Source organism: Macrotis lagotis, chromosome X, assembly GCF_037893015.1.
Source record: "Macrotis lagotis isolate mMagLag1 chromosome X, bilby.v1.9.chrom.fasta, whole genome shotgun sequence".
In the NCBI taxonomy this organism is placed as follows: domain Eukaryota; kingdom Metazoa; phylum Chordata; class Mammalia; order Peramelemorphia; family Peramelidae; genus Macrotis; species Macrotis lagotis.
In genome coordinates, this window is record NC_133666.1 from 586556686 (window position 1) to 586576701 (window position 20016).

The 20016-nt window shown below is 40.2% G+C and overlaps 1 pseudogene; it reads right to left on the reverse strand.

Moving 5' to 3' along the window:
* Positions 1-245: 245 nt before the first annotated feature.
* On the reverse strand, positions 246-15159 carry LOC141498440 (kelch-like protein 38 pseudogene; annotated as a pseudogene).
* Between the last annotated feature and the right edge of the window lie 4857 nt (positions 15160-20016).

Consider the following 20016-nt stretch of genomic DNA (forward strand, 5'->3'; position numbering starts at 1 on the left):
GCATTTTGGACTCAATGAGCAGCTCTATGTCTAAAATCTTAAGACATATATAATCTTCTCTTTGAAACTCAGTGAAGATACAGAATTTGGAATCAGTACCTGCCCTCAAGAAGCTTATAGTCTAACTAGAAAGATTATATGCATATGTATGTATCTATAGATATGTATATAATACAGCAAATAGACATTATATCATTTATACATAGACATTATATCAAATATACTTTAAATATATATGTCTTCTGAATTAGACTTTAAGTTCCATGAGGGTAGGCATCATACCTTTTGCTCCTTTTCATACTAATAGCCACTAATGCTTTGTACACAATAGAAACTCAATGCATTTTTGTGAAACTGATTGCAACTCTTTAAAAGACTTTCTTTCAGTGAGTGACATTAGATGAAACTTTGAAAAATGAATATAGAGTCTTGTAGTAGATGAAATTCTGGACTGGGACTTAGGTTCAAATTTTATCTCTGACATTTTCTGGCTGTGTGAAGGGGCAAGTCACTTAGTCATTATAAGTCTCAATTTCTAGTAAAATGGGGATGATAGTGCTCAGTACCTATAGTACTTCAGGAAAATTTGTAAGGCTTAAATGAAGTATTGTATGAAAGGTGTTATATAGCCTTAAAGTGCTCTATAATTATGAGATATATTTATAAAAGTTGCTAAGAATAAGTTTACCTGTATGAGTCGTACAGGATTTTGCATAATGTCTTCTCCTCCAAAAAGATAGAGTCTTTGGTCTTTCACAGCTACTGCAGGGTGAAGGACAGCTACAGGCATGCTGGCCATGGTTTCCCAGACATTATAGATACTATTGTACCTCTCCATGGAACTCATTATCTCCTGTTTTTCTCCAATTCCTCCAATGGAGAAGATGTAGTTCTTATAGGCTGTACTTCTGTGGGAATATCGCGCCACCAGCATGGGTTCCCCTAGCCTCCATTGATTGAGTTTCAGGGAGAAGATGTAAACATTGGGGCTGACTTTCTGCTTCCCTAACCCAACAGACATGCCCCCCAGCACAAAGGCACTACTGTGCAAAGTGACAGTGGAAGCTTTGTAAAGACGAGCTGGGAGCTTGGCAAGGCACTGCCATTGGCCGGTCTTCTCATGGTATAGCAGAACTTCCCTGGTGGTTTGCTGATTGTCCTTTCTACCTCCCAAGATGATGAGAAAATCCTGGTGAGAATGTCTCCGAGGGACATGCCACAGTGGCTTGAGGTCTGGACTGCTAGTGCCATACAAGGAAAATACTTGTCTTCTCATCACTTCCAGGACAGCTTGGCATGCTGGTGAAGACTGAAGAAGGGAATCATTAACAATGAAATGGAAGAAGAAGGTTGGATGGACGTATTGAAGACGGACTTTCTTGAATAGTTCTTGGATATATTCTTTCCGGGCCTGGAGGTCATGCCTAATCCAGACCATTAAGGTTTCAAACACCTCTTCTTCCTCACCCCAGAGCTCATCATCCCCCAGGTAGTCACTCAGTTCTAAGGGACATAGCTCCTTTAGGTCTTCTGATAAGGCAACTTCTGGGAAACACCTTAGGGCCATTGATCTGGCTTTCTGTTTGAGGCTCTCACAACTCAAAGTGTCAGAGAGTCTGATCATGCTGAGGCAGTTGTTAGGGGTCAGCTGCTTCTGAAGATACAATGAACAGGCTTCAAAAAGTCTGAGATACTGCAACATGGATGCAGCCTCCATCAAGTGCAGCACATTCTCTGCCGTGATGTGAATCTCCCCAGTGTATACATATAGGACAATCTCATATAAAGTATTGGCCTCAATGCCTAGCAGATCAACTTTGGCCTGAGCACTCTCTCTGAAGTTGCTACAGAACATTGCCTGGAAGTAAGGGCTGCTGGAGGCCAGGACATTTTTGTGACAGGGGACTTCATAGTTCCCAACACATATAGTCACATCAGTCAGGATCCTTTTTTGTCTTAAGACATTTAGCTGCCTCAAAAGATCAGAGGAGAAGTCCTCATCTTTGAAAAGCAGACTGTCTGGTGACACCCCATCCATCTTAAAGCAAAGACAAGAGTCAATGGGTGGTAACAAAGTCAAGCCTTGCTAGCTTGCCTAGGGATGTTCAATTGTAAGATGAATCAAGACAAACCCTCTGTCTGTCTCAATCTCTTGAATCTTGTATGAATTCAGTCTGAATATTGATTAACAAAGATGGGGAAATAAATGTCATACTACATTTAATTCCTGAAATTTACTGATTTGTTTTGTTTTCTCTTGTTTGCTTGCTATTATTGTAGCCAAAGTGAACAAATCAATGAAAATATGGATGCTGGGGTCTTCTGCTAATCTGGCAAAAAAAATGGACAAGTTGTAATTTATTTGACTATGCATGGGTGACATGTTAACCTAAAATTTCTCAGATTCACAGAACATGAAAGTTGGAAGAAAACTTATAGCCTCTGTTAACTCCCTCATTTGACAGAGGTGGAAACTGAGGCTTTGGGAGAGAAAATTGATTTGCCCAAAGTCACACCTATTATAAGTAACAGAAACCTAAGACTTGAATACAGATCTCTTGACTCCAAAGCTTAGTCATCTTTCCATTGCCTCACAAATAAGGTAACAGTTAATTTCATTTTGCACACTAGAAATAGTTGGGTTTTTTTTTTCATGGTTTTCAACAGATTTGTCATCCAGTAAATGCATGCATCTCCTCCTGGGACTTAGTCATTCCCCAAACATGTAATGCTGGCAACTCTGCCCTCCGGTAACAGATAGACTAACTCCAGAAAATGAGTGAGAACCTTGCTTTTTTTTTAAACCATGACTTCTCCCCTTTCCCCCACCCCTACCTTCTCTTTGGTTGATGTGATTAAAAAAAAAGACTGAGCAAGTTTCTGGCCTGGCTTTGTTTTGATGACAACCAAGAGCTTCTACCTGCAGGGTAATCGAATGATCGAGATATTTACCTTCTGCTCTTTTTGCTCCCGGCATCCACTGAGTCCGGAGCCGTTTATGTTCCCTTGAGATTTTCCATCATTAGGACACAAGTGAAATTGTAAACCCAGGACTCTCCTTCAGCTGGCAAGTGATTTATACATGGCAATCTCAGGATTTGTTTATTCTGACGTTCTTTTCTCTGCCTTCTGGAGCTTTGTGAAAGAACCATCGGGCAGAGAGACATTGTATACATTCCATGCCTAAGAATAGTGGCATATGTACTTTCCACTCTTCTCACATGTGACTTTCCAGTTGCCTTCTGCAACGAGCCCAGCAGGACTGACCCGAGCTGCGCATGCCCATGGGATGTTTTGCTGGCTGGTGTTTGCATCCATAAAAATAGAGCCCAAGATGAGGCTTCTCTTTTATGCCAGACCTTGCTGCCCCCTTGGAGTAGCCCGATGCCCTTCTCCTGAAAGTGCCTGGGAATTGGAGGTCTGTAAACAGGCTTCAGGGCTTAGAATCACTGGCTTCCTCCAAGCTCAGGTGCACCCTGAACTGGAGGCCTTTCTCCCTTTCTCCATCTGCTCTCTCACTGGAAATTACTTTGTGAAGACTTTACATCTTCTTGTTTATAGGTATCTCCTAGCATCTCAGTAGAATGTATGCTCTCTGAGGGGAAGGACCATTTTGTTTCCACTTTTATATCCCTTAGTGCTGAAAAAAATTTATATGAAAGAATTTAATGCCAAATGTACCATGGACTGCCATTCCCTTAAATGTTCCTTGTCATGTCAGAATTTTAGTAATGTCCTTTCATTCCTACTTTAAGGATATTTACTCTTGAGTAGGTTGAGGTGAACTACCTGAGATCTTGCCATGGCAGAGAACCGGCTTGAGCTGAATTTGCTGTCCTTGCCCCTTTCCATAGGGATTCCTGGCTTGGAGGGCAAAACAGAATGAAGTGGCTTTCTTTGCCCAGATTGCCAAGGGCTAATGGGGTCTCATGACCAGGCCTTCCTACCTCACATCTCCTCCCTCTCCTCCTAAAACTACAAAAACTTTCTCATGAGTCTGGGAAATCTACTGGGCATCCCCCAGGATGGCAGGTTTGCTACCCTGTGGTCTCATTAAGGATGCTTTATTCCTCAGATCACGGTTTTTATTTCAGGTCATGACTCTTAGCTGCTTGATATTTAGTTGTTGAATTCAACCTCCAATGCTGGTTAGTTAAGTCTTTGCCTTGAACATATTTGATTGTGGAGAGCAGATGACAGAGCACTAGATGAGTATTTTCCAAAGAGTTGGAAGGTCCTGGTGGTACTGGCTTTGAGATCCCTTATGACTTTTTGGGTACTTTTAGGCATAATGAGTGAAGATGCTTAGTTTGGTTTTTATTAAGCATTCTTAATGTACTAAAGGGCAGTGAGGTAGTATAGTGGATAGAGATCAAGCCTGGACTCAAGAAGACACGAGTTCAAATTTGGCCTAGCTATGTGACTCTGGACAAGTCACTTTAGCCTATTTGCTTCAATTTCTGGCTATCTTTGCCAAGAAAACCCCAAGTGGGGTCACAAAAAATCTTGACATGACTGAAGTGATTGAGCAACAACATTTAGAGTATATTTATATAGTATGTTATGGTTCACAACTTATTTCTATCTTGTGAGGTTGGTAGTAATGTAAATTTTATTACAGTATAGTTTACAAAGTGCTTTCCTCAGAAGTCAAGATTATCCCCATTTATAGAAGAGGAAATTGAGACTCAAGAAAGATTTGCTCAAAGTACAAAAAAAAAAAAAGTTAAGAGTCAAACCCAGGTCTTCTCATCTCAATTTTATAGGTATTTTTATTATTCCAAAGTGCCTTTGAAAAATTTTACATACTTGCTTCTTGTATCTTTTGCTTTTGTTGGAGAGTCTGGAGAGGGAGACAGTGAGGAAAAGAAATTGGAGAAAAAAAATTTAAGTGAGGGACTCCAAAATTTAAGGGACTCCAAACAACTACAGGGACAATATACTCAGAGTGCTATATCTATTCTATTATTAATATTATCTTCATGGATTATACTGAACTGTAACCCCAAGGACAACTGAAGACTTTTCCCAGAGCTTGCCAGTGTTGACAGCACATTAGGGTATGTAGAAACTGCTGAGCTGATCACTTTTGTTAGAAAGTGGTTTCATATATGATCCTTTCTTTTGTTCTTTTGATCATGTTTAAGTTCATAATGAATAAGACAATTAAGTTAAACTGGGAATCAACCAGATGCAACAAGCTTTCTCCCAGACCACTCCATACTGGTACCACTAGTCAGTTCATTGTGGGAACTGATAGTTGGTTTCCTGCTTTATATCCAATTTAATTTGCCGAAGTTGAAGGTAGTTTTTCAGGCTACTTACCCTGGTTGTGTTTTGTGAAGCTTGTGACTCATGTACACAAAAGGTTTTAATAGCATATAGATCCTTAATTGGATCTATGGGAACATGGTATTAAAACAATATGAAATTTCTATAGGAAGATGGCATAAATGACCAATTGCTTGACCAATGTGACTGAAATTTCGCCACTATATAATGTTCAGCTAAAATGTGATTTGGTTTAGATTACTTAAAGCTGACATGTCTTATTTAAACTCATTTTTAACTCAATTCATTTAAACTCACAGACCTGGAAGGGACGTTGCTGTGTCATCTAGTACCATCCTGACAAAGGATCTTGGCCTTGGATTTGCAACTTGGGTGGGCAGTTTCCCTAGTCCCTCTTTGTGCCTGGAGAAGAGTTTGATATACACAGCAGTAGAAGGCTCTCCTGGGACATGGAGATAAGATGATCATATTCAATGACTTTAATGCCCATTGCCTGAAATGCAGGTCAAACTCCCAATCTAATACTATTTTTATCAAGAACAGAGGGTTAAATGCTTAGCCCAAACATCAGAGGACCAAAATTGAAATAAGGTCTCTCACTTCTCATATCATTGCTCTAGGACTTGGCACATTAAAAAAAGCAACTTCATTTCTGTTGAAGAATGAAATGCCTTCATCTTTCACCTTCAGTGAAGAGAAGATGTAAATTTGGGTTTGGCCCCGAGAGGGATAGGAATTCTTTTGGAGTAAATTTGTAGCAAGTGCCCCTAACCAGGCATGTCGTCTTGCATTCTTCTCACCAGGTCTTTTGAAATCCAGTTCTAGCTTCCAACCAGGTCTGGAAGGGTATCCAGTCACACTGACCAGCTGTAACAAATCCTTTGGAAACAAAGGCTTCATGCCGCTGGCGAACCCATGTGGTGCTTTGCTGCTCAACACTTAGATGTCAGAAAAGATACAAAGATGACTTGGTGTTTACTTCTTGGCATCTTTTAATAATCTCTTCTCCCCCTGCCTTTACCAATTTATTCAACCATTTGTGCCTGGGCACACAGACTCCCCATGTACACTCCCTCCCCAAACCCAAAAAGCTTCTCAAGTCACCTAGATGTAATCAAGCAGCTCACATTTGTCCAGAGAAAATAGCTCCCCCATAGGACTTTGTAATGTCTGTTTTAGTTTCTGTCATGAAGACTTTTTAGCTTCAGGTCTGTGGGGGCGGGGGGAGCCTGAAAGGATGGCAGTAGTATTTCTGGCTAACCAGTCTCCAGTCTTGGTATTATTTTACATGCTTTACAGAATTGATTGGGTCTCGGTTCTTTCCTTCTTCCTTCTGGGTGGTGGGGAGGAGAACTCTTCACTCTGACCATCAGTATCTTGGGAGTTCACATCACTCCCATCTCCATGCCCCACTTCAAATTGCTGGTTCCTCATCAGGCCTGGCCTTCTGCTTACTTTGGCTGGGTTACTAATGGAATAAGGCCCTTTTTCCTTTGCCCATGGCAAATGCTACCCTTTTTGTACCCCTCTGTTCTAAGCCCAGATCCACCACTGCCTGGCTTCAGGATCTTGGGCAAGTCTGTTTCTTTGGACCTCAGGATCTGCTTCTATAAAATCAGGGTTTGGGGCTGGTCTGGGAGGACTCTTTCTGCCTTAATGTTCTCTGGTTCAGTAATTCAGCAGTACACTTCCTCAGGCTTGGCATTTGGGAAGGAATGCTGCCAGAAGCTGGGACTTAGTGATTATGGTCTCCTCAGAGCTGTTTGAGCCCTGAAACATGAGGCAAAGAAAAACCAGCTAGCCAAGTTGGCAGCTGCTCCTTTTTATTGTTTTGCCCTTTTAAGTAAATTCAGAGAGACTTTTTCCCCCCTTCACAGAGTTTTTGAGGATGAGCTGATTGACATTCATGAGGCAGTAGTATTAGGCTATAATTTTTTTTCTACCTAGTTCATGTGTTGAGCCAAGAGGCTCCACTACTGGTCCAGGTCAGCAGCAGGTTTGACTGCCCCAAAGAAGAAAAAAAACAAACTTGTAACCCTTGTCCTCTGGATAGTCCTTTTTCCTTTCTCCTCTTCCTCCACCCTGGCTGAGTCACTGGGATTCTCTTATAAGCTGTCACCAGGATGAAACAATGCTGTAGAGATTCACTGAGGAGATTTACTTCAAGAAGTTATACAAAAGCATTTCAGAGGCACTTGTGGAGGCTTTGCCTTCTGATGCCTTCTGAAAAGGGGAAACATGTTTTGGGTATAGCTTTGGCTATACCCAATGAGCTGCAGGAGCAAAACACAGGGCCATTTTAGTAAGCCAGATCCTAGATAGTTGGGGGGAAGTGCGAAGAGACTTTGGCTCTTATAAATTTGTTTTTGTGGGTATGTTGTATTTGTAGTCTATTTGTCCTGATTTGTAATGAATTGAACAAGGACTTTGTCCTCAAAACAACAACAGAGAGGGTCCATGGTACTTGCATCTTAAGGGTTATCTTGGTTATCTTCAGGGAGATAAGATGCAAGGTGTCTTACTAGGCTAGTACAGATTTCTATAGTCCTAATGATCACACACTCCCCCCCGCCCAGTCTTTTACTTTAATAAATCTTCATTTCTAAATAGAGAAGCAAGGATGGCAGAGGGGATGGGGATATGTGTAGTTGATAGTTGGACTAACAGAATGGTCTGGCCTCTCTTCCTGTGCCTGACCTCATATATCATTTATGCCACAGATCAGCTTTCTCAGCCCTAGATCAAACTGGGGGAGGGAAGTTAGACATAGAGTGGGTACAAACCAATAATATGATCAAGGTTACTTTCTTACCCTTCTTTCAGTACAAGTGGTCACTAATAATGATAGTACTGAGCATTGAACTCTATTCTCCTCCTCAGGGCCTCAGGAATCTGGCTTACTATCATTCCCTGATAATAAGATAAGCACTAGGGAGGAAAGTTAACTCCCTCAGTCCACTAAAAGTGTTTTTCAAGTCAAACTACACTGTTGACTGGTAAAATATAAAAATATTCCACTGAGGACTTTTGGGTAGCATCAGTCTGACAGTACCTGGGATGAGGCGGGGGGGGGGGGGGGTGGTGGAGACAGAAAATCAAAAGAAAGGAGAACAACAATAAGACTGGGTTGTTTAATGTTTTAAGAAGAGTAGTTATTAAAAGTAATAAAAGTTTTTGTGGACTGATAAAAATTGCCTTGAATCAGCATTTGGAAACACCACACTAGAAATGCCCTTTTTTTCAGTGGTGCTTCCTGAGATTGGACTAAGAGAGCAAGTACTTCAGTATAGTGGAGTGTGAATGTGTTGGAGTGTAACACCTTAGAGCATGGTCAGTTAAATCAAATGTATATCTGATGCTGTGTTAAGTCTGAACATTTTCAGAGATGCACAGGTTTTTTTTTTTAGTGGTGTCAATGGAATATGGATAGACACATAAAAAATCCACATACTTTCTTGGAAAGGGCACAAAAGAGATGTATTGAGAATCAATCTCAGATTGCACCTCGAAAAATACCTCTGATATAAGGACACATGCACAATTTTTCACAGTGCCTCTCTAAGTGCCCATCTAAGGCAATTCTGGAACCCTCTGAATATAACCTATCCCATTCCCCTTCTTCACCAAAGAGTCCTTAGTTCTTCTCAAATAATTAAGCATCAGAGAAGAGTTTTATTTATCCCTACAAACATGCATTGGAAATATTAATTCTGTCAACAGAGGACCTCAAAACTAATTCCAATTCTCATACTTTCTGCTTTTTATTACTTTAGGCAGGTCATTTAAACTCCTGTTTTTTTCATTTGCAAAAGGAGAGAGTTATACCAGAAAACCTAATGGATTTCTTTCTACCTAGAGATCAATGATCTTCTAATCCTTTAAAAACCTAAAAAAAAACCCATGTTTCCCCTTTTCAGAAGGCATCAAGCAACTTTATCCTCTGGTAGGAGGACAAGATCTCTACAGCCTTCATTACTTAAGGGTACCAAAAAAAGAGCAAAATCCACAAGGTTTGTGCCTCCTCAGCATAGATCACTACAGCTCTATTTTTTTCCTGGGGAGCAGAGTTGCCTGCTGTAAAAATCCTTCTCACTCTGCTTTGACTCCCTAATTTGTTGCTGTCATTGAGTTTTCATTTTCTTTACCTCATTCTTGAATCTTTAGGACTATTTATTCGACCCAGTCCAAATCAATAACCTGTCACACAGTTGTCATTTACCATCATTTCCAAAGGTAGACAGCTGAAAATTCTCATTGACTGAATTTTCCAGTTAGTTGCTCATTTCAAGACTTCTGCATGAAATTCTTCAGTGGTTCCCCAGTTAGTTACTGAATTTCCTTTGACTGACTCAAATGGGTCTTCACCTTATTCTTCCCTTATATCCTATTTTTATATAATTATATCCATATATATGTATATATGTATATAATTATATATATATATATATATATATATATATATATGTACTATCACATTCATCTTCTCCACCTACTCTATGTTCCAACCAAACCGGACTATTGACTATTTTGTCCCTTTTGGAATATTCTTTCAAAGATACTGGACTGGTTTGCCATGTCCTCTTCTAGCTCCTTTTACAGTTGAGAAAATGGAGGCAAACAGGATTAAGCGAGTTGTTCAGGGTCATACAGCAAGTGGTCTTCAGGTCTTGTGCTCTTGTCAGTGTGCCATCTGAGGCTCCTTGAACCAAAATGAATGAATCTATACCTCCATGTTAACTCATTTTAATGATGAGTAGACATTGACTATGATCCCAGGGAGCAGAAGCTAAATGATCACTTGTTGAAGACTTATATAAAGTATTCCTGCTCAGATACAGGTCAGATCTTTTAGTCTAGATCCCTTATTTTATAGATGATGATTATGATAATTGGCATTTATAAAGTGCCTTAAGATATCCAAAGTACTTGATAAACCTTGCCTTATTCAGTACTCATTAAAATACTGTCAGATATGTGTTATAGCTATTATTAATGGGACCCAAATGGGGTCACAAAGAGCCTGATACAACTGAAATGATTGCATAACAAAAGAACTAAATGCAAGAGTCACTGATTAAAGGCTCAGATCTAGAACAAATACTTTTTTATATATAATAGACTCTACTCATATGGAAAAATTTACTGCAAGAAACATAAATAAGTTGATAGACTATAGATTTACAAAATAATCATTCACAGAAATATTAATTTTATAGAGGAAATAGGCTTGTAGAAGTGAAGTGACTTGTCCATGATCATACTTTCAATAAAGTTTAAGAGGCAGAATTTAAAACTACTGATGGTTCCAGGTGCATTATAGGAAAACCAAGAACCTGAGATGTGGGATGCCCCATAAAGGGTCAGTGAGAAATAGCAAAGCAAGTAACCAGAACATAGGGTTCCAGGTCTAGAAACCCCCAGGGCTGGGCAAACTCAGGAACCAAGTAGACATATCCCTCTCCCTGTCTTATCCCCAATCATCTATTGGCATGTCTTTCTCTCTCCCTCCCCCAAAGAACAAGAAAGCAGGAAAGGAGAAGGCAGAAGAAACTCTGTGGGTTTGGTAATCCCCCTTCCTAGGGCCATCTGCCAAAGCCCCTGGGACTTCTTGGTAAGGAAGTGGGGAGTCCCCTGGGTTTGCTTTCCCTCCCAAAAGACAGGCAAGCACAGGTTGTGGCATTTAAACTATGAGCCCAACAGTCAGGAAGTAGATCTATTTAAACATTCTACACAACACCTAGTGCATTGTCAGTTTTCCAAAGGTATTAAGTAATAGTAATAGTGATAATTAGAAGCAAGAACTTACAACCCACCTGGGAGATAGATTCATTATTCCTACTGTCATCTCAGTCATTTACTCCGACCCTGAGGGCCTGAAGGAGAGCTTTGTCTCTCTCCAGTTCACAACCTGGTGGAAAAGTGAGTCATTCCAACTATAGACAGACTCACATGTGGGATCCTAGAGAGGGCAACTGTTGGTTGGCAACAGAGTTCTCAAACATCGCTGAACTGTGCTCCATAATGTAATGGTAAGGAGACAGAAATAAGAGCTTAGGAAATGAAAATGATAATGATGCTCTTACTATTTGCCTCTGTGGCTCAGTGGCCTTTGGCAGGTCACCTAAGAGGCTGCCTTGCAGGGGTAGCTAAAGAGGCACTAGATAGCTCTGTGACCTTGGGCAAGTCACTTAGCCATTGTCTTTCTCAGTTTCCTCATCTGTAAAATGGAGTTAATAGCACCTCCCTCCCTGAACCATTGTGAGGCTTAAACAAAGTTGAATTTGTAAGGTGTATAAGGCAGTGTCTGACATAGAGTAGGTGCTTAATACCTGTTTCCCTCCTGGCTAGAAGGAGTTTTCTCACCAGAGAGAGCTTCAGTGAAATTATGCCAGACCCTATCATCATCAACCATCATCATCATCATCATCATCATCATCTTGATAGTTTATAAAATTCTGTCCTCACAATGAAGCAGGTTGTGCATCTATTTAACTGAGATTCAGAGAAGTGACACATTTCTGTTACATGACAAAGCCTTAAACCAGGACTTTTGTCTTCAGATTCAGTTTTCATTTCAAATTTTTAGCTGAGTAGTATAAATAAACTTGAACACTAGTCCTATTTAAGGGGGGGTGTACCAGCTATATAGTGAAATTTGGGGGTCAGAAAAGCTCCTGCTTGACTAAACATGTCTGCTGACCATGCCAAGTCCTACCTACCCTTCTAATGGGTTTGAAATTCCTATCACTGGAGTTGCTAATGAGTCAGACAACAAGGAATGGGGGGGGGGTAATGGGGTTACATTATTTCCAGAAGTCTGCTAATGGAAGGTCATTATTTATCTGCATCTATTTATTTACCTGGTGATGCTTTTCTTAAATCTCACTCTAGCATGGGTTTATAAGGTTACCTAGTATTGGCATCTGAAGAAGAGAAAGGTGGGCAAGATAAGTTTAAACTCTAGTGAAAATTTCTCTCATATATTACCTTTATTTTGAATATATCTTTTGTTTTTGTTGCTTAGTCATTTCAGTCATTTCTCATCCTCCTCTCTGGTCACACTGATCTCTCTCATTCCACTCACCTTCACCTGCAGGAAAGATTCCCATGCAGAAGATAAGTTCAGGGATGCTGAAAGCAAAAGTGAACAAGGAAATGAGTCTGGAGTCAGGAGGTCTTCAGGAATTTGCCCTGTGGATGGACAGAAAGGAAGCACAAGATCTTGGAGCAGTGGGTCACTTGTTTCTCATGCAGACTTTGTTTATAGAATCTTTTTTTTTAAATTATAAAATCTTGAAAGAGAATGTCAATATGATATTTGGAAGGTTCTCCCACTCCTGATTAGATCTTATCTCTCTACCAATAAGGCAAAAGGAATATAGGAAGCCAGGATCATCTGGGACTGAGAATGCTTAGGGCTGCACTGTTAGATTATTTTCATGTTTACAATCTGGGTAGCTTTTGAATTCTGGGAAGGGCATGATGAATATATGATACTCCGACTGAATCATGACTAGAACTCTGACCTTTCTTAGGGGAATGTGGCAAAGTGGTCAATACAGATGAAGAGGTATCAGGAGTTAAGAAATCTTTTCTTGGCTTTGGGTTAGACTCACTCCCCAAATATGGATTGAGCCACTTAGTTCTTTTGTAATTCAAGTTTCTTTGATCATAGTATGAAGATGAGAACACTGACCTTTCTCAATCATAAGCGCCACACTAGCAGGGAAAAACAATGGAACTTTAAGCAATAGATTGAAAATAAGGGGCTATGAATATCTGTTCATCTGCTCGTTAGTTCATTACATCAAAAAAGTCCTCAATGAGTAACTTTTATATGCCCATCTCTGATGGATACTGAGGATACAGAATAATTAAAAAGAACGATCCCCTTATTGACCAAAATTTCCAATCTAGTCTGGGAATGAATCAGGTAGTCTCCAGGTTCTGACACTTAATAGCCATACAACTCTAAGGGAAATCACAGTATCACAGATTTGGGACTGAAGAGAGAAGACCTCAGAGGTCATCTAATCTAATTTATTCCTTTTACAAAGGAAGAAATTGAAGTCCAGAGAGGCTAAATGAATTTCCTCATGTTGATGATAATGATGATGATGATGTTTATACTTTGTTCTCCATGAAGACAATAAATACCTCAAGTTAAGATGGTAGCAAAGACAACATTCAAAAGGAGATTCTCTGACTCCAAATCCAGGTTACTTTGAACAGAACCAGGCTTCCTACTTCCTGAATCTTAGTTTCTTCACCTGAAAAGCTAAGGTCTTGGACAGCTGATGGAAGCCAATATTGTTCTCATCCAGCCACTGCTTCTATAAAGTAACAAAACTGATCTTTCTATGGCATTTTAAAGTTTGCAAAATATCTTACATAAGTTATCTCATTAGATCAACCAAACTTTCTTTTTAATTATAAAACAAAATATAAAAATGTAAATAATTCCTATATATGATGAAGGATAATTCTTTTGGTTTGTGATGCTTGTCCTTCGATCTCAAAGAAGAGACCATGACATCATATAATACCATGGCAAGCACATAGATTGGATTTGAGTGAGGGGGGTGCTGTGCTAAGTCACCAGTCTCACTTTCTCCTTCAGTGCCATCTGGGTCCAGTGGCCAGATAAGAATCGGGATGACTAGCGATGACCCTGAATGTGAGGAAATCAGGATTAAGTGACACATCTAAATTAGTAAATCATACATCTAAGATGGGATTTGAACTCCTGTCCTCCTGATTCCAAGGCCAGTTCTCTATTCTACCACCTAGCTACCCTTGTAAAGGGGTTCTTTTCAAAGTCACCAGCTTCACTTTCTCCTCCAGAGCCATCTTGGGTCCAGTGGCCAGATATGTAACACAACGACTAGAGACAGTCCTTAGTGTGAGGCAATCAGGGTTAACGAATTTGCCTAAGGTCACACAACTAATAAGTATCAAGAGTCTGAGGCCAAATTTGAACTTGGGTCCTCTTGACTCCAGGACCAGTGATCTATCCACCTAGCTGTCCCTCATTGGTTTGAAATTATGATCAAGAACATCATTGAAAAAGAGCAAAATGACTATGTTGTTAACTAAGGACAAGAACCTATCAAATGTAAAACATAATACTCGTCAGTGGCAAAGTAGATGGGACATTCTACTTGAAATTAGAAAGGCCTGAATTCAAATTCAGCTTCAAACACATGCAAACTAGGCAAGTCACATAAACTGTCTCAATTTCTTCTTCAGCAGAATGGAGATAGTAATCCTACCTTCCTCCTAGGGTGGTTGTAGTATTCAAATGAGAAAATATATGTAAGATATTTGGTAAAACTTAAAGTACCATATAAATGCTAACTACTATTATTATTAGGAAGCCAAATGCCCTTTCTTTCCCAGTTCTAATTACCAAGCATGAAATCTATAAAACAGGGTCAGTTTTTTTTGGGGGGGGTATGTGGAGGATTCTCAAATATAGTTGAATTGGTACTCACCAAACATTTTTTTGCACCTAAAATGTTATGTCTCTAGCCTTCAGATACTCATCTGATTATCCCTAGTTCCTTAGGCTATATCTCCCATAGTACTAATGTCCTTATTTACTATCTTTTCATGAAATGACTTGGCCCAGATGAGAGGCTTAACTCTAACTTACCCTGTGGTTGCCACATCATCCAGTCTCTTGGTTATTTCTTCTGCAATACAGTTTCTCCACAGTAACTGAACCTGGCTGATATTATTTACATCGGCTGTGGAGTGGTAGCCTGGTGTCTCCTCTGCTATTCCTCCCCCCCACAGCTGACCTGGCTCCTCTCTACCCTCTGCTTTTCTGAAATGAGGGGTTGGTCAATCTTAACTGAAATAGAATCTTCAATGTTTAGAATTCTTCTCCCTCCTCTCCCTCCCCCCCTCCCCTACTCCAAATCCAGCCTCTTCACCCCCTTTGATTCTTTCTTGGAACTCATATTTATCTGAAATGTCTCGTGCATCATTCCATTGCCCTTGCCTTCGCAGGCCAGCATCCACTCCAATGGTCTTGGGCTGGTTATGCAACGTGACCACTGATGAAATTGAACATCTGCTCAATTATTTATGCCCCTCTTTCTGAGTGGTCTAATTATAAAAGAATTAGGAGAGCACAAGCCTAGGACACCTGACCTGACCTGTTCCATCCAGCCTGGTTTCTTGGAGCTAAATGAGGGCACTCAAAGCAACTGCCAGGCTCTAAGTCACAGAATTCTTTCTGAGAAGAGCTCAAGGCACAGTTTGCTCATGGGTTTTTGCTCCAGGAACCCTGACTCACCTCGTTGCCTACTCCCTCATCTTCTTCTCCAAACCTTTGTAAGGGAAAGGGAACAGGCATTATTTAACACTTGCTGTGACTGGACAACAGCACAATAAAATGGGCCAGTTAGTTGGGGGCAGCTGGGTGGTTCAGTAGGTGGAGCTTTGGTCCTAGAGTGAGGAAGTCCAACTTTGGACTTTTACAAGTTGTGCAACCCTGGACAAATCACTGAGTCTCTGTCTGCCTTGGTCCACTACAGAAGGAATGGCAAACCCCTCCAGTATTCTTGCCAAGGAAACCTCTTGGAGAGCATTGCTGTGCTGTGGCCCCTAGGGGTCCAGGGATATTTCTGCCTAGAGCCTGGGTGCCAAACCCAAATGTGAAGAATCCTTGGCTTTGTCAGTCTGGAGGACTCCCCTCCATCAGTTCAGACTGAAGCCCTGCATTGATCTATGGCTTTATATTATATTATTATTATTATATAGATTATTATTCACCTTTGGGGAAAAAACACGTTTTATCTCTATTTAAGAATAGAGTAAAAAGCCAATACTTATTTTTGACTCAGGACTAAATTGATGATTGTTGCTCTTCTCATCTTTTGAGAAGGGCAGCTAGGAGACACAGTAGAGAGAGAGGCTGGACCTAGAGTCAGGACCTCCTGAGATCAAATCCAGGCTCGGACACCTACTAGCTAGGTGTGATCTTGGGCACTTATCCTCTGATTGTTTCAATTTCCACATTTGTAAAGCAGGTAATAATAATAATAATAATAATAATAATAATAATAATAATAATAATAATAATATAACTTTCTGCCTCCCAGGGTGGTTGCAAGGGTCAAATGAAATAATTGTATAGTGCTTCATACAGTATTAGCATATAGTAAGAGCTATATAAGTGTTAGTTTTTTTTTGCTTAATAGTTTCATAAGTATAAAGTATAGCTAAGGAGAGAATTGAATTAAAGTACACATCAATAGAGGACTTTCTCACATCACAAGTATTTTTCTTATATCCTGGCAAGTTGATATTATAAATAGAACTTTCAGATAGGAAAAATGAGGCCCAGAGAGTAATTACTTAAGTGATTTTTTTCCCTTATCTGCACTAGAGGCAAGTAGATGACAAAATGGGTTGGGAACTAGACCTGGAGTAAGAAGATCTGAGTTCAAATCCAGCCTCAAACATTTACTAGCTGTGTAACCCTAGAGAGATCATTTAATCTTTGCTTGGTTAGGAGTCTTCCAGATGGCTCAGTGGATAAAGTGTTGGGTCTGGAGTCAGGAAGATGAGTTCAAATCCAAATTCAGACACTAGTTGTGTGACCTTGAGCAAAATTCATTAAACCTCTGTTTCAGTTTCCTAACCTGAAAATGAGGATAATAGTAATACCTACCTCTCAAAGTTGTTTTGAAGTCAAAAGGAGAAAATATTCATAAAATGCCTTGCAAACCTTAAAGAAATATGTGATAATAATATCATTATTAGATTTGAAACCAAGCCTCCTACCAGTATTCTTTCTTCTAGTCTATACTGAGGGGGTTGAACTAAATGACCTTTGAGAACAATAAGTCTGTGCTGCACTACTCTTTCTGCAGAAGGCAATACTAATAATCAACCAGCAAACATTTATTAAGCTCCTACTGTATGCTATATACACTGGAAATTTAAAGACAACAGTGAAAGGGACCTGAACGTCAGGGAGCTTACTTTCAATTGGCATATAGGCAAGCCTATAGAATAAGCATACAGGAAAGCACCTATAGGAAATAGCATACACACTTGTAGGAATAATGAATGGACTTAATTCATATGTGATTTAATTCATCATACATATATTTATATATATTCACTTATATACATATATTTATATATAAACACACAATATGTATGTATATGGACAAATGTATATAGATATTATAGATTATATACAGTTAATAAATATTTGTATATCCATATATACATAGAAAATATGAAATAATTTGATGGGGAGGCATTCATGAAGGGGCATAATTAAAAACTCTTGTTGGGGGTGAAGTTTGAGCTAAACTTTGAAGGGAGGGAGGATTTCTAAGAGGCAGCTGGTAGTTTAGTTCTGGAGTTCCTGGAGACAGGAAGACTTGAGTTCAAATTCAACCTCAGACACTTGCTAGCTGTGTGACCTTGGACAAGTCACTTAAACTCACTTTGCCTCAGTTTATGTAACTGTAAAATAAGGATAATAATAGCACCTACCTCCCAGGTTATTGTGAGGATTAAATGAGATATTTGTAAAAAAAAAAATGCTGGCAGATATGTTCTTTTTTCAGTTGTTTCCAGCTCTTCATGATCCATTTTGGGGGGTTTTCTTGGCAGAGGACACTGGAGTGATTTAGTCATTTCCTTCTCCAGCTCATTTTACAGATGAGGAAACTGAGGCAAGCAAGGTTAAGTGACTTGCCTTACATCTAGTAAGAGTTAGGCCAGATTTGAAAACAGCTCTTTCTGCCTCCAGGCTCAGCACTCTATCCACTGTGCCACCTTCCAAATTGCTTCCCTTCCCTTTCCCTTTCTAAGGGACAGAGATAAGGAGTCATGGGACTATCTCTGTAAGGTCCAGTTTGGCTGAGTACATCAATAAAAAGCCTTTGAGTCAGGTTTTGAGAGAAGACATGACACAATGATCTTGTCACTCTGCCAGCCAACAGATTAGGCACCCTTCTGGGATTGCACCTGTGCGTAAACAAACACTTCTTTCTTAATGCTTATACTGGAAAAAAATAAAGTTAGCTTCTTTCCAGTATAGATCTGATTCAAACCAGAGAGAGCAGGAAGAGCTCTTTGCTCAGGGACTTCTTTTCTAGTTTTAAATGTTCCTCTGATGAGATAGCGAAACCGCAATATGCTCATTGCCTCAATTTCCCCAGACACACATTAAGCTTTATCAGACTTTCCTCTTTTTCTTCCTACCCAGGTGATCTCAGGATTTGCTGAAAGCCCTTTGAGATCCTTGAAAGCCAGATACCCTAAGAACAAAGAGGGAATGATAGAAACTGGTTCAGTCACACCTTTTGGCACAGATCACTATCACCAACTAGGAGAATCAGCTTCAAAAGACAAATGATGCCACAATACCACCCACGTGTAGACTGGCAGGGACCTGAGAACCAGAGCAAGTCTGCCAGGTGTCCAGTCAGGAAGAGGTCAGTCCTCTGCTCTGGTCCCTGGGACTGGCCCAGAAACGGAGTCAATGGTACATTGGGGCAGAGTCAGCTTTGCCATGTTTGGATTGACACGTTTTTTTCCCTCCCCATATCCACCCCTCCTTTAAACTTTCTTCTCACTGCTTGCTATCGAGGAGTCTCAATTTTTGAGATGTTGACATCTCTTGAGTCCGGCCTCTTTCTAGTCCTCTGACCTGATGATGGCAAGTGTGTTCTTCTTCCCCCCCCCCCCCCCCCCAGCTCTGATCCTCCAAGGAAAGGCGAGCGACAGGAGGGGCTCCAACTGGAGATCCCATCTTGAACCTGGGGAACCATGCAGATCTGGAAACATCTTCCTTGTTGGCTCTGGGGGATGAATACCATTTCCTGGTTTTCAGGCGCCCTTGTTAATGTGCCTTATCTGGTTCAAAGCAGGAGGGTTGGGCTGGGGGGTTCACTTGAGAAATTTTTATTGGCTATAAACTGGTTTGGGACATAGTTTGCTCTGCTGTATGTAGGAGTGTTTTATATTAGACTCTAAAGAGGCCATGAGATCTTTAACTCAAACTCTGTACTCCTGGGCTAGACACTGAATTTATTAAATTCTCTTTGGGCCATGAAAGGTTGAATTTCCTCCGGGGTTGCCATGTTCCTGGGGCTTTGACATTCAGCTCTGACAGGAGAGGGAGGTTTGTCTGAAGACAACTAGCATTTCTTTTCCCAATGTTTCTTTGCTTTTGGCCCCATCATTCTTCTCACTTGATCAGCAACAGTCTTTGCTATTAGGAAGACTTATTTATAGGGTATATGATATATTGTCCTTTTTCTCTGTTGTCTCTTTTTATAACCTGAATTTTCCAAAACACTTTCAAAAAATCTTCTGTGAATAGATAGACAAACTATGATTATAAAATAATGTGACCAAGCTTGGCACCAAAAAGAGATAAGGGAAGATAACTACCCCCTCCAGAAGTGGGAACTTTAGGCAAAGAATACTGCAAATTAATGTCAGACTTTTTAATGCTTAGTTTCATTGAATCTTGAATGTTTTTCTGTCCTTCCTTCCTTCCCTCCCTCCCTTCTTTCTTTTTCTTTTCTTCCTTCCTTCCTTCTCTCCTTCCTTTTTCTTCCTTCCTTCCTTCATTCCTTCCTTCTTTCCTTCCTTCTTTTCCTTCCTCTCCTTCCTTCCTTCCCTATCCTTCCTTCCTTTCCTTCCTTCCTTCCTTTCCTTCCCTCCCTCCCTCCCTCCCTCCTT